Raw genomic sequence first — 11,758 nt, forward strand, 5'->3', positions numbered from 1 at the left:
AGTAGGTTCGAGAGATATGAGCACTTTTCGTGGATAGTCCAAATGACTGTCCTCTCAGATCCCAGCTGCTCCAAATCTCTGAGCCTTTCCAGTTTTCAAGAAGTGGTAAGCTCAAAATTAAGTAGCAAGTACTGACTTTTGCTTCCAGTGCTCCTGAGTACTGGGCTATGTATAGGAATATCTTGGATCTCTGAAAAAGCAGCTCAGTGTTGAAGGTCAGTAACATACTGAACCTGGCAATGACTGGCAGAAGACTTGGGTTTGAATCCAGATGCTATCGCTGAAAGCTTTGTCTTCTTGGGCAAAGCACTTTGCCTCTCTGGGTCTTTTCATCTGTGAAATGGGCGTAGTCATATTTTTATTCCTCCCTCACAGGGCCGATTGTGGGTCACACGAAATTACATAATTCAAAATACCTTGTAAACTGTAAAGAAAATACAAGTGTGTCATCTGCATATCTTCAGGCTTTGGTACAAATGAGAACAACTATTATATAAAATATGTGGAAGTTAAGTTAGAACCGGAAGGTTTTTCAACAAATGGTACTGGAGCAATTGGATATCAATATGCAAAAAAAAAAAAGAGAGAACCTTAATCTATACCTTATACCATGTTAGAAAATGGGCATGAAATAAATCATATACCATGTAAAACTGAGATGTTTAGTTTTATGTGTCAGCTTGGCTAAGCTATGATGCCCAGTTGTTTGATAAAACACTAGTCTAGTTGCTGTTACAAAGTAATTACATGTGATTAAATCAGTTGGTTTTAAGTAAGAGATCACCTTTCATAACGTAGGTAGGCTTCAATCAATCAGTTGAAGATCTTAAGAGCAAAAGGGAGTTTCCTTAGGGTGTGTTCTGCCTCCAGGCTGTAAACTAGCATTTTTGCAAGAACATTCTTACTCTTCACTCTTCTTGTCAACTGACCGAGGGATTTTGGGAAGCAAACCTGCAGGACTCTCCAGCCTGTCACCTGATTTCTAGATATGGGACTTGCCAGCCCCCCAAAATTGTGTGAACCATTTCCGTGAAGTAGGTCTCCCTCTCTGTGATACATACCACAGTAGTGTAATTGGTGACATATATTACTGGTTCTATTTCTCTAGAGAACTCCAGGACAAAAACCTAAAACTATAAACCTTATAGAATAAAACATAGGCTCTGCCTCAGTCCATAAGTGATTCATGTCACCTCTCCCAGAAGTCATTGACCACATGGCTCTACCCAACTGCAAACCAAAAAAACTGTTCCGTGGAGTCAATTCCGACTCACAGCAACCCTCTGGGACAGAGTTGTACTGCCCCATAGGGTTTCCAAGGAGCGGCCGGTGGATTCAAACTGCCAACCTTTTGGTTAGCAGCTGAGCACTTAACCTCTGTACCACCAGGGCAAGGGGCCTAGAAATGTGAGAGAGCAGGTGGAACTCTGAGTGAGCAATACCATCTCTGTTATACTTTTCAGTGCCTGAATTTCTTCATCTATAAAATAAGCATACGGAGCCTTAGTGGTACAACAGTTAAGCGCTCAGCTGCAAACTGTAAGGCTGGTGGTTCAAATCCACACAGTGGCTCCATGGGAAAAAGACCTGGCCATCTGCTCTGATAAAGATTATAGCTTAGAAAATCCTATGGGGGTAGTTGTACTATGTCACATGGGGTGGCTATGAGTTGAAGTTGACTTGATGGCACCTAACAATCTAACAAAATAAGTATAGGGTTTTCTCAGGTTGTTGTGAGGATAAAATGATATGTTATATGTAAAGTGCTTAGTACACATAGTGAACACTCAATAATGTTATGTTCTATCTAGCTCCATGATTTCATACTTCAGATAACAAGATGTGAAATCACTAGGGCTATCTGATACTGGCCTCCAGATGTAAAAAGCACCCAACCACATTGCCTCTATCTCACTGATGTATTCTGGTCAGAGCTCTTTTGGTTGCAAGAAAAAGAAACATGCTAGGCATAGTTTAAGTAAAATGAAAGTTTAGTGTAAACATAAAGAGATTTGAGAAAAGCAAAAACTAAATCACAAAGCTTTATTAAGGACAAAAGCCAAAGTCATTCTGGGACCAACCACTCAACTATCTCTATCTCTCCATGACGGTTTCTCTGCTCTACAGTTTTCTTCTAGTTCCTATCCAACTATCTCCCCTCATGGGTCTTACTCCTCTATGATTCTGGCTTGCACTTGATCATCAAATACGCTACTGTATCCTGGATTCTTCACAGCTTTTTCATTCAAATGCCTACCTTGAGTTGACAACTTTCCTCTGTGTTGTTTCCTGAGAGAAGAATATGGTAGGTCAAGCTCATTGTTTCCAACTTGGCCACACAAACTACAGATAGCTGACTTATCTGTGGATTGGCCCCCTTTGGATAAGGTGTCCATCCCTTGTCCAATTAGGCACAGTCCTTCACATTTCCTAGCACGGTCAAGTGGCTTGCTGACCAAGGGCTGCAGGTGGGCATGAATTATCTGAAAATAAGAGGTAGATAGGATAGGCATTCGAAAATATGCTTAGTAAAAGTGGCTATTATAAAAATTTATTTTGCTAATTTGATACATGAAAAATAGGATTTCATTTTACTTTGCAATCTTTATTAGGGAGGCTGAACACCCTTCCCCATTTGTAATCTCTTATTTTGCTTGTTTAATGTGTTAATGTTCTTGGTGCATTTTTGTATTGCCGTATCTGTCTTTTTCCTGTTGATTAGTAACCAACTATTAACCATTTGTGTATTATATAGATTGTGAATATTTCCCCCAGTCTGCCATTTGCATTTTAACTTTGTCTGTGGTGGGGTTTTACCATAAAGAAGTTTGGCTTTTATGTAGTCAGAATTATTGTCCTTTCCTTCATGCTTTCTACCCTTAGGGTCATATTTAGAAAGTTCTTCTGCTCCCCAAGATTATAATAATACTCATTTGTTTTCTTTCTAGAACGTTTATGGTTTCATTTTGTACATTACTTTGCATGTAATATAGGGTAGAAATAATAATAGCTAACATTCATGAGGCACATTCTGCATGATAGACACCGCGTTTTTACTTTTTTACACTCATTATCTCCCTTAATTCTCACAATCCTATGAGGTAGTCACTTTTATTGCCTTGCTTTTAAATACGGGAGAAATGAGGCTTAGAGAGGTGAAGTATCTTCCCTGCAATTACACAGCTAAATTAGTGGCAACACGGGCATTCAAACTCCGTATCTTTCAACTTTCAGAGATCATTGCTCTGTATTTTTCTAACTTCCCTCAAAAGTCGTTAGTCAAATTTTCTAATATCATTTGTTGTAAAATCTAGCCTCCCCTATCCCTGTTTGTTATGCCACTCTTACCACCTAGTAGCTTCTAATAAGTTCTTGGGTCTATTTCCATCATTTTTTTTTTCTGTTTTATTGATTCTTCTGTCTATTCTGTGCCAGTAACATACTGTTCTGGTGACTGACTGCTAAATTATTTATACGTTTTAATATCTGGTAGGCCCAGTCAACCCTAGATGCTCTTCTTTTTCAAAGTTTTCTGATCTTTGCTTCCATACTTATTCTTCCAGAAACACTTTAGAATTATTTTGCACAGTTTCCAAGCAATTCATCAAGATTTTTGCTGAAATTTCTTGTAATATACTTTCCCTGCCTCCTTACCCTCCCCTCTTGGTTTTAGAGTAACTGTTGACCATGTGTTATAGATAGGTTATTTAATGCCTCAGAGTGCATCTTAGTGTAGTAGGTGACAGGAATCATACTTTATTTTCCTCCAAGTTTGAGACAGTTTTCCTGACATCATCTACTGAATAATTCATCCTTTTTACATTGATCTGTGGTGTCATCTTCATCCTATATCAAATTCCCATAGATGCATGGTTTTGTTTCTGAGCTCTATTCTGTTCCCCTGGTTTATGTGCCTGTTCCTATAGCCTCACGACTCTGATTTTATGATTACAGTAATGGCTTCATAGTATATCACAAAACCTGATTGAGCTAGTCCCCTCTTGCTGATCTTTGTTTTCAAAATCAATTTATTTATTCTTGTGAATAAGGATAAGTTGGCCAAGTTTCTCAAAAATTCCTGATGGCATTTTGGTTGGAATTGCATTTAATTTGGCAAGAATAGACTTATAAAAGTAATACAAGTACATAAATTTAAAAATAAAGTAGAACTATAGGGTTCATAACAAAGTTCAGCAATCCATTGTTCTATCCCTCCCCAACCTCAAGCCCCACTCCTCAGAAACCACCTCTTGTGTACCCTCTTTGCTCTTTCTTCTTGTATTTATCTCCATGTCTTTAAACAATATATTTACAATGTCATTTTTAAATGTTCCCATTTTAGACATTATCCATTAGACTACTTACTATAGGAATAAGATTTTGCTCTGTTTTACCTCAGACATAGACATACAAACACACACACTCATCCTTCCTCATCCTCCCAACATAGTTTTTTTTGTTTGTGATTTTTTTTTATTGTACTTTAGATGAAGGTTTACAGAACAAACTAGTTTCTTATCAAACAGTATACACATCGTTCTATGACTTCAGTTAACAACCCCACGACATGTCAACACTCTCCCTTCTCAATCCTCTGTTCCCTATTACCAGCTTTCCTGTTCCCTCCTGCCTTCCAGTTCCCACCCCAGGGCTAGTGCGCCCCTTTAACCTTGTATTGTTCCATGGGCATGTTCAATCTTTGGCCGAAGAGTAAACTTCAGGAGTGACCTGATGACTGAGCTGAAAGGGTATCTGGGGGGCATACTCTCAGGGTTTCTCCAGTCTCTGTCAGGCCAGCAAGTCTGGTCTTTCTTTCTGAGTTAGAATTTTGTTGTACATTTGTCTCCAGCTCTGTCCAGGACCCTCTATTGTGATCCCTGTCAGAGCAATCAGTGGTGGTAGCCCGGCACCATCTTGTCGTTCTGGACCCAGTGAAGGCCGTGGTGGATGTGGTCCGTTAGTCCTTTGGACTAATCTTTACCTTGTATCTTTAGTTTTCTCTATCCTTCCTTGCTCCTGAAGGGGCGAGAGCAATGCAGTATCCTAAATTGCTGCTCACAGGCTTTTAAGACCTCAGTATAGTTTTAGTACAATTTTTTGTTAAATCAGTCCTCGATGCTTACATTGTTATAATCATGTTATAGTGTTCACAGCTGAGCTATATAGTGTGCCTTGCTAATAAGTCCTTCCTTCTACAGCTTTCTGTTTCCCCTGGCATTAATGGGTGTTAACGTTTATCAGATGATTTTCTGCATTTATTCCGATAATCCCATGTTTTTTCTTCCTTAATTTGTTAATGAATTACCTTGAGAGATTTCCTTTTTACCCCTTGATATGCTTTCTGTTATCAAACATTCTTACTTTCCTACTTGATCACTATGTATTTTTTTATATATGTACTTGGATTTGATTAGTTAAATATTTAAGATTTTCACATCTATGTTCATAAGTGATACATATGTTAATTTTTTCCCTTTTTATTACCATCATTTGGGTTTGAAAACAAGATTATATTAAGCCCTAAAACATGTTAAGAAACATTTACTCTGTGTTCTAATTTCTGGAACAACTTCTATGATGCAATGGACTATATGATTTTAATATGTGACAGAACTCACATGCAAAACTGTCTGGATCTGGGTTGTTTTGGGAGAGGAGAGGTGAAGAGAGGTCTTTTATTGGCATTTATTGTTTTTAATGATTCTCGGTCTATTCAAGTTTTCTATTTTTTCTTGCACCAATTTTTTCATTTTATATTTTCCCAGAAATTTATCCATTTTTGTGTAGGTTTTCAATTTTATTAGCATGTACTTATAATATTCTTACATTATTTTTTAAATCTCCATTGTGTTAGTATTTTCTTTTATGTTTTTATTTTATTTGCATCATCTTTTTCTTGAGTGGTATAAGCAGAGGTTTGTATAGTATTAACACGTTTTTTAAAAACCAGTTTTTTACCTTATTAATCCTCTCTCTTTTGATTATTCATTTTATTGATTTATCCCTTTATCATTTCCTTCTTTCTTGTTTCTTTGGGTTTTATCTGTTATTTTTTTTCCAACTTCTTGCTTTTAATGTTTAGCTTATGTACATTCTAATAAATGTATTTCAAGCCATATATTTTTCTCTATTTCTTTAACAGTGTCCTATATATTTTGATGTGTATATATTTCGTAATACACATTATAATTTTCTTTTTGAACCAAGAGACATTTAGTAGTGTTTTAGTTTCCAGACATAAAGAATCTTTTATGCTATACTCTTTTTACTGAGTTTTATTTTTATTGCATTATGTCCAGAGATCATAGTATATGTGATATCGATCTTTGCGTTTTATTGAGACTTTCTTAAATACCAGGTGCGTGGTTAATTTTTGTCAATGTTCCCATTGTGCTTAGAAAACATATGATTTTTTTTGAAGAGGCACACACCCACATATGCATACACATGCATAATTATTTATACATACATATAGACTCATATATACTAGCTTGAGTTGATTATGTGGTTGTCTTATTTAAATCACCTACATCCTTGCTTATTTTTGTCTGCTTCATGAGTTTCTTATTGGTGCTGATATATCTATTTCTCACTCCAGTTCTTTCAGTTGTTGCTTTTATTGTTGTTAGATGCCATCAAGTCGGTTCTGATTCATAGCAACCCTGTGCACAACAGAATGAAACATTGCCCGGTCCTGCGCCATCCTTACAATCATTGTTATGCCTGAGCTCATCGTTGCACCCACTGTGTCAATCCACCTCGTTGAGGGTCTTCCTCTTTTCCGCTGACCCTGTACTCTGCCAAGAATGATGTCCTTTTCCAGGGACTGATCCCTCCTGACAACACGTCCAAAGTATGTAAGACGCAGTCTCGCCATCCTTGCCTCTATGGAGCGTTCTGGCTGTACTTCTTCTAAGGCGGATTTGTTCATTCTTTTGGCAGTCCATGGTATATTCAGTATTCTTCGCCAACACCACAATTCAAAGGTGTCGATTCTTCGGTTTTCCTTGTTCATTGTACAGCTTTCACATGCATATGATGCAATTGAAAATACCATGGCTTGGGTCAGGCGCACCTTAGTCTTCAGGGTGACATCTTTGCTCTTCAACACTTTGAAGAGGTCCTTTACAGCAGGCTTACCCAATGCAATGTGTCTTTTGATTTCTTGCCCGCTGCTTCCATAGCTATGATTGTGGAACCAAGTAAAATGAAATCCTTGACAACTTCGGTCTTTTCTCCATCTATCACGATGTTGCTCATTTGTCCAGTTGTGAGGATTTTTGTTTTCTTAAAAAAAAAAAAAATTTTTTTTTTATGTTCAGGTGCAATCCATACTGAAGGCTGTGGTCTTTGATCTTCATTAGTAAGTGCTTCAAGTCCTCTTCACTTTCAGCAAGCAAGGTTGTGTCTTCTGCATAACGCAGGTTGTTAATGAGTCTTCCTCCAACCCTAACCCCGTTCTTCTTCATACAGTCCAGCTTCTTGTATTATTTGCTCAGCAAACAAATTGCATAGGTATGGTGAAAGAATACAACCCTGACGCACACCTTTCCTGACTTTAAACCAATCAGTATCCCCTTGTTCTGTCCGAACAACTGCCTCTTGAGCTATGTAAAGGTTCCTCACGAGCACAATTAAGTGTTCTAGAATTCCCATTCTTCGCAATGTTGTCCATAATTTATTATGATCCACAGAGTCGAATGCCTTTGCATAGTCAATAAAACACAGGTAAACATCCTTCTGGTATTCTCTGCTTTCAGCCAGGATCCATCTGACATCAGCAATGATATCCCTGGTTCCACGTCCTCTTCTGAAACCAGCCTGAATTTCTGGCAGTTCCCTGTCGACATACTGCTGCAGCCATTTTTGAATGATCTTCAGCAAAATTTTGCTTGCGTGTGATATTAATGATATTGTTCTATAATTTCCACATTCGGTTGGATCACCTTTCTTGGGAATAGGCATAAATATGGATCTCTTCCAGTCAGTTGGCCGGGAAGCTGTCTTCTATATTTCTTGGCATAGACGAGTGAGCACCTCCAGCACTGCATCTGTTTGTTGAAACATCTCAGTTGATATTCCATCAATTCCTGGAGCCTTGTTTTTCACCAGTGCCTTCGGAGCAGCTTGGACTTCTTCCCTCAGTTCCATCGGTTCCTGATCATACGCCACCTCTTGAAATGTTTGAATATTGACTAATTCTTTTGGTATGATGACTCCATGTATTCCTTCCACCTTCTTTTCATGCTTCCTGCATCGTTTAATATTTTTCCCATGGAATCCTTCACTATTGCAATTCGAGGCTTGAATTTTTTCTTCAGTTTTTTCAGCTTGAGAAACACCAAGCATGTTCTTCCCTTTTGGTTTTCTATCTCCAGCTCTTCGCACATGTCATTATAATACTTTACTTTGTCTTCTTGAGAGGCCCTTTGAAATCTTCTGTTCAGCTCTTTTACTTCATCAATTCTTCCTTTTGCTTTAGCTGCTCGACATTCGAGAGCAAGTTTCAGAGTCTCCTCTGACATCCATCTTGGTCTTTTCTTTCTTTTCAGTGACCTCTTGCTTTCTTCATGGATGATGTCCTTGATGTCATTCCACAACTCATCTGGCCTTCGGTCACTAGCGTTCAATGCATCAAATCTATTCTTGAGATGGTCTCTAAATTCAGGTGGGATATACTCAAGGTCATATTTTGCCTCTCGTGGACTTGCTCGGATTTTCTTCAGTTTCAGCTTGAACTTGCATATGAGCAACTGATGGTCTGTTCCACAGTTGGACCCTGGCCTTGTTCTGACTGATGATATTGAGCTTTTCCATCGTCTCTTTCCACAGACGTAGTCAGTTTGATTTCTGCGTGTTCCATCTGGTGAGGTCCATGTGTATGGTCACCATTTATGTTGGTGAAAGAAGGTATTTGCAAGCAAGAAGTCGTTGGTCTTGCAAAATTTTATCATTCGATCTCCGGCATTGTTTCTATCACCATGGCCATATTTTCCAACTACTGATCCTTCTTCTTTGCCTATTCCCAAGAAAGGTGATCCAACCGAATGTGGAAATTATAGAACAATATCATTAATATCACACGCAAGCAAAATTTTGCTGAAGATCATTCAAAAATGGCTGCAGCAGTATGTCGACAGGGAACTGCCAGAAATTCAGGCTGGTTTCAGAAGAGGACGTGGAACCAGGGATATCATTGCTGATGTCAGATGAATCCTGGCTGAAAGCAGAGAATACCAGAAGGATGTTTACCTGTGTTTTATTGACTATGCAAAGGCATTCGACTCTGTGGATCATAACAAATTATGGACAACATTGAGAACACTTAATTGTGCTCATGAGGAACCTTTACATAGTTCAAGAGGCAGTTGTTTGGACAGAACAAGGGGATACTGATTGGTTTAAAGTCAGGAAAGGAGTGTATCAGGGTTGTATTCTTTCACCATACCTATTTAATCTGTATGCTGAACAAATAATACAAGAAGCTGGACTGTATGAAGAAGAACGGCGTATTAGGGTTGGAGGAAGACTCATTAACAACCTGCGTTATGCAGATGACACAATCTTGCTTGCTGAAAGTGGAGAGGACTTGAAGCACTTACTAATGAAGATCAAAGACCACAGCCTTCAGTATGGGTTGCATCTGAACATAAAGAAAACAAAAATCCTCACAACTGGACCAATGAGCAACATCATGATAAACGGAGAAAAGATGGAAGTTGTCAAGGATTTCATTTTACTTGGATCCACAATCAACAGCCGTGGAAGCAGCAGGCAAGAAATCAAAAGACGCATTGCACTGGGTAAGTCTGCTGTAAAGGACCTCTTCAAAGTGTTGAAGAGCAAAGATGTCACCCTGAAGACTAAGGTGCGCCTGACCCAAGCCATGGTATTTTCAATTGCATTATATGCATGTGAAAGCTGGACAATATATAAGGAAGACCGAAGAAGAGTTGATGCCTTTGAATTGTGGTGTTGGCGAAGAATATTGAATATACCATGGACCACCAAAAGAACGAACAAATCTGTCTTGGAAGAAGTGCGGCTAGAATGCTCCTTAGAGGCAAGGATGGCAAGACTGCGTCTTACATACTTTGGACATGTTGTCAGGAGGGATCAGTCCCTGGAGAAGGACATCATGCTTGGCAGAGTACAGGGTCAGCAGAAAAGAGGAAGACCCTCAACGAGGTGGATTGACACGGTGGCTGCAACAATGAGCTCAAGCATAAGAACAATTGTAAGGATGGCACAGGACCGGGCAGTGTTTCGTTCTGTTGTGCATAGGGTCACTATGAGTCAGAACCGACTCGACGACACCTAACAACAACAGCAACAACCCAATATATATTGTTATGTAAAAGAGTAAGTTGCAGAGAATTATTATAAAATAATTCTAATGCTATTTTAAAATGATAATAATACATGTATAATTGTACAGAAAGAAAATGGTGTACCATACCTCTACCATACTCAATAGTTATCCCTGGGGAGTGAAATTATAGAGTACTTACTCATTTACACTATATATTTTAACAATTTTTAAAACTAAATTGTACGTTAGCTTTATATAGCCATTATGCCTTGTAGCCACTAGAGTTTCATTGTAATATGTCTCTAGGAAGCAAGCTCCTCCCAAAAATATTTGGACTTTTGACTATTTGAGTAATTGTTGCCCTAGGCTGTGTAAGAAAATGTATGTGTCCTTAGGCTGTGTAAGAGAATGTATCATGTCAGACGTGGAGGTGGTCATATTGACCTTATAGTTTAACTTCTTCGTTTTCGTTTTCCGGTCGAGGAATCCGCGGCCCAGAGAAATGGTTGTATTAACAAAGTTACCTGTTGAAAACAACAGAATATTAGTCAATTAAAAAAACGAAACAGTTGCCACGTAGTTGATTCCGACTTGTGGTGACCCCATGTGTATCAGAGTAGAATTGTACTCCACAGGGTTTTCAATCAGTGATTTTTCAGAAGTAGATCACCAGACCTTTCTTCCAAGGTGTCTCTGGATGGACTCAAACTTCCAATCTTTTGGTTAGCAGCTGAGTGCTTAACCACTTGCAGCACCATGAATCAATCAGCGGTACATATTGTGCCACTACAGTGTTTCAGCTCTGCTTGGGCTCCAGAGACATATGTAGGTAAGACACCACCTCGTTCCCTCAAGGAATTCACAGGCTAGTTGAGGAGCAAGGCTAAATATAGAATGTTAAAAACAACACAAGAAACCAAATAAATAAGCACTAAGTTGTGTTTACTTTTTAAGTACTGAAGAAGACCACGGAATGCAGAAATCACTTAGTCATACACAATAATTATTATATTCCATTGTCTTTGATGTATTGCCAACTTTCAGTCATATGAAAACCATAACTTCACACATTCAAGAAAAATGATCATTATGAAGGTATATCTGTCAGAGTAGGAATATCGAACACATTTTATTTAATTGCTTTGTTAGCTTCATTTATAACTTGTAAATATTTAGACACACAGTATGGGAGCCTCCATTTGTACTCTTGCCCTGGGCCCCACAAATATTAGGTTCAGGCATGAGTCCTCTTTTCTCTATGTTGGCTTCTTTCAGTGGGTTCTTCCCATGCAGTGGCAAGGATGACCAACAATTATTCCAAGCCTCTAGTTTATCCTCTCAGCAACCTCTGTGGAAAGAGAGCTTCTTTTTATGGAAGGCTATCACAAAGGCCCGGAGTTGTTTCTCACTGAACAGACTGGAGCTGTGTGTCTAGTCCCCACGAAG

At 38.7% G+C, this 11,758-nt stretch overlaps 1 long non-coding RNA gene across 1 annotated transcript; it reads right to left on the reverse strand.

Annotated features, from left to right (window-relative positions):
• Nucleotides 1–342: 342 nt before the first annotated feature.
• LOC126063001 (uncharacterized) lies at nt 343–10,829 on the reverse strand. The gene is made up of 3 exons (XR_007514183.1): nt 10,757–10,829; nt 2,258–2,483; nt 343–424 (listed from the first exon to the last, which is right to left on the reverse strand). It is a non-coding gene; the product is annotated as an uncharacterized LOC126063001 (long non-coding RNA).
• Nucleotides 10,830–11,758: the final 929 nt, after the last annotated feature.

The sequence above is a fragment of the Elephas maximus genome, chromosome 19 (assembly GCF_024166365.1).
Source record: "Elephas maximus indicus isolate mEleMax1 chromosome 19, mEleMax1 primary haplotype, whole genome shotgun sequence".
Taxonomy (NCBI): Eukaryota; Metazoa; Chordata; class Mammalia; order Proboscidea; family Elephantidae; genus Elephas; species Elephas maximus.